At 47.7% G+C, this 3,985-nt stretch overlaps 1 long non-coding RNA gene across 1 annotated transcript; it reads left to right on the forward strand.

Moving 5' to 3' along the window:
* LOC140728697 (uncharacterized) lies at positions 1 to 3,688 on the forward strand. The gene is made up of 3 exons (XR_012099153.1): positions 1 to 80; positions 3,478 to 3,555; positions 3,642 to 3,688. It is a non-coding gene; the product is annotated as an uncharacterized lncRNA (long non-coding RNA).
* The last annotated feature ends 297 nt before the right edge of the window (positions 3,689 to 3,985 follow it).

Below are 3,985 nucleotides of genomic sequence, written 5' to 3' on the forward strand. Positions count from 1 at the left end.
AGAGCAGTCAGATTCCTTCACTTATGCCAGCATTCCGACAGAACCTGGGAAGGCAAGAAAACCTCAAACTGAAGATCGAGGTACAATCTCCATTTACCGTTCACCATTTCTCAGACTGCCTGCTGACCATCGAATATTGAAAGCCTAGATAGAGCGGAATTGGAGAGCATGTTTCCGAAAGTGGGGGAGTCTAGGACCAGAGGACACAGCCTCAGAATAGAGGGATGTTGTTAAAGAATAGGGATGAGGAGTTATTTCTTTAGCCAGAGGGTGGTGAGGAATTCAATGCCACAGACAGATGTGGAAGCCAAGTCATTGGATATATTTAAAGCAGATGTTGATAGGGTCTTAATTAGTCAGGGTGTCAAAGGTTATGGGGAGAAGGCAGGAGAATGGGGTTGAGATGGAAAATAAATGAACCATGATGGAATGGTGAAGCAGACTCGATGGGCTGAATGGCCTAATTCTGCTCCTGTGTTTTATGGTCTTATGTTTTCTTTTGACATTTTACCTTTACACTTAACCTATGACCTCTAGTTCTAGTCTCATAGAAACATAGAAATCTACAGCACATTACAGGCCCTTCAGCCCACAATGTTGTGCTGACCATGTAACCTACTCTAGAAACTGCCTAGAATTTCCCTACAGCATAGCCCTCTATTTTTCTAAGCTCCATGTGCCTATCTAAGAGTCTCTTAAAAGACCCGACTGTATCCACCTCTACCACCGCCGCTGGCAGTGCATTCCACGCACCCACCGCTTTCTGTCTGTGAAAACTTACCCCTGACATTTCCTCTGTACCTACTCCCAAGCACCTTAAGACTGTAAATGCAAAGTACACTGCAGATGCTGTGGTCAAATCAACACGTACAAACACGCTGGAGGAACTCAGCAGGTCGGGCAGCATCCGTGGAAACAAGCAGTCAACATTTCGAGCCGAGAACCTTTGTCAGGACTGAAGAAAGAGGGGGCAGGGGCCCTATAGAGAAGGTGGGGGGAGGGTGGGAAGGAGAAGGCTGGTAGGTGCCAGGTGAAAAATTCCCATTGGGGTATGTCCATACATGGCCTCCTCTACTGCCATGATGAGGCCAAACTCAGGTTGGAGGAGCAACACCTCATGCACCATCTGAGTAGTCTCCAGCCCCTTGGTATGAACATTGAATTCTCCAACTTCCGGTAATTCTCTCCCCCTCCCTTCCCCCATCCCGCTTTCACTCTGCCTCCTCTTCCAGCTGTCTATCACCTCCCTCATGATTCTGCCTTCTTCTACTACCCATAGTGCTTTCCCCTTACATTCCTTCCTCACCTTTCCTGCCTATCCCCTCCCTGCCTATCCCCTCCCCCACCCCTTGATCTTTCTTCTGATTAGTTTTTCACTTGGAACCTACCAGCCTTCTCCTTCCCACCCTCCCACCAGGTGGAAGAAGGCAGCATACTTGAGGTTTAGGAAGCCAGGATCAGATGGGTCTATTGAAGAATATAGGGTAGCAAGAAAGGAGCTTAAGAAGGGGCTGAGAAGAGTAAGAACGGGGCATGAGAAGCCCTTGGTGAGTAGGGTAAAGGAAAACCCAAGGCATTATTCAATTATGTGAAGAACAAAAGGATGACAGGAGTGAAGGTAGGACCGATTAGAGATAAAGGTGGGAAGTTGTGCCTGGAGGCTGTGGAAGTGAGCGAGGTCCTCAATGAATACTTCTCTTTGGTATTCACCAATGAGAGGGAACTTGATGACGGTGAAGACAATATGAGTGAGGTTGATGTTCTGGAGCATGTTAATGTTAAGGGAGAGGAGGTGTTGGAGTTGTTAAAATACATTAGGATGGATAAGTCCCCGAGGCCTGATGGAATATTCCCCAGGCTGCTCCACGACGCGACGGAAGAGATTGCTGAGCCTCTGGCTAGGATCTTTATGTCCTCGTTGTCCACGGCAATGGTACCGGAGGATTGGAGGGAGGTGAATGTTGTCCCCTTGTTCAAAAAAGGTAATAGGGATAGTCTGGGTAATTATAGACCAGTGAGCCTTACGTCTGTGGTGGGAAAGCTGTTGGAAAAGATTCTTAGAGATAGGATCGATGGACATTTAAAGAATCATGGTCTGATCAGGGGCAGTCAGCATGGCTTTGTGAAGGGCAGATCGTGTCTAACAAGCCTGATAGAGTTCTTTGAGGAGGTGACAAGGCATATAGATGAGAGTAATGCAGTGGATGTGATCTACATGGATTTTGGTAAGGCATTTGACAAGGTTCCACATGGTAGGCTTATTCAGAAAGTCAGAAGTCATGGGATCCAGGGAAGTTTGGCCAGGTGGATTCTGAATTGGCTTCCCTGCAGAAGGCAGAGGGTCATGCTGGAAGGAGTACATTGAGATTGGAGGGTTGTGACTAGTGGTGTCCCACAAGAATCTATTCTGGGACCTCTACTTTTCGTGACTTTTATGAACGACCTGGATGTGGGGGTAGAAGGGTGGGTTGGCAAGTTTGCAGACAACACAATGGTTGGTGGTGTAAAGGATTGTCGAAGATTGCAAAGAGACATTGATAGGATGCAGAAGTGGGCTGACAAGTGGCAGATGGAGTTCAACCTGGAGAAGTGTGAGGTGGTACACTTTGGAAGGACAAACAACAAGGCAGAGTACAAAGTAAATGGCAGGATACTTGGTAGTGTGGAGGAGCAGAGGGATCTGGGGGTACATGTCCACAGATCCCTGAAAGTTGTCTCACAGGTAGATAGGGTAGTTAAGAAAGTTTATGGAGTGTTAGCTTTCATAAGTCGAGGGATAGAGTTTAAGAGTCGCGCGGTAATGATGCAGCTCTATAAAACTCTGGTTAGGCCACACTTGGAGTACTGTGTCCAGTTCTGGTCGCCTCACTATAGGAAGGATGTGGAAGCATTGGAAAGGGTACAGAGGAGATTTACCAGGATGCTGCCTGGTTTAGAGAGTATGGATTATGATCAGAGATTATGGGAGCTAGGGCTTTACTCCTTGGAGAGAAGGAGGATGAGAGGAGACATGATAGAGGTATACAAGATATTAAGAGGAATAGACAGAGTGGATAGCCAGCGCCTCTTCCCCAGGGCACCACTGCTCAGTACAAGAGGTCATGGCTTTAAGATAAGGGGAGGGAAGTTCAAGGGGGATATGAGAGGAAGGTTTTTTATTCAGAGAGTGGTTGGTGCGTGGAATGCACTGCCTGAGTCAGTGGTGGAGGCAGATACACTAGTGAAGTTTAAGAGACTACTAGACAGGTATATGGAGGAATTTAAGGTGGCGAGTTATATGGGAGGCAGGGTTTGAGGGTCAGCATAACATTGTGGGCCAAAGGGCCTGTAATGTGCTGTACTATTCTATGTTCTATGTTCAAATCTGCACACAATACTCCAAACTGGGCCTCACCAATGCCTTATACAGCTTCAACATAACATTTCAACTCCTGACTTTGATTTGCTGTCGATTCAGACGAATCCCTCTCCTTACAGAGCAGCCAGATTCCTGCACTTATGCCACTATTTTGATTAGAGGTGAGAAGGCAAGCAAACCACAAGCTGAAGATCAAGGTACAGTCTCCGCTTACCTTTCACCATTTCTTGGATCACTTCGAGGTCATCCTGCTGACTAACAGAAAGTTCTTCTTCAATTCCAGGTGGGCAGAAGCAGGAAGCTGGACCTCCGGGTGAGGCTTTCTCTCAAGGTATTCTTGAAAATGATCTCCTTCAACTGCTCCATTCACCCGTCCCTTCCACTCACAGGGTCTGTGTCTGGCTGCCGCTGGGTCCTGCAGTCCACCTCACTGTGACTGGAGGGAAGGACTGGAGAAGCAGTGAAGAGTGGGAGAGGAGAGGGGAGGGAGAATGAAAGAGAGGGAGGGGGAAAAGGGAGAGAAGGTGAGGGAGTGGAGGAAAGGGGATAAAAGAGAGCAAAGAGGAGGGACGAAGGAGAAAGAGAAGGGGATGAGGAAAAGGCAGAAGGGGAGTGGGAGAGGGAGAG

The sequence above is a fragment of the Hemitrygon akajei genome, chromosome 6 (assembly GCF_048418815.1).
Source record: "Hemitrygon akajei chromosome 6, sHemAka1.3, whole genome shotgun sequence".
Classification (NCBI taxonomy): Eukaryota; Metazoa; Chordata; class Chondrichthyes; order Myliobatiformes; family Dasyatidae; genus Hemitrygon; species Hemitrygon akajei.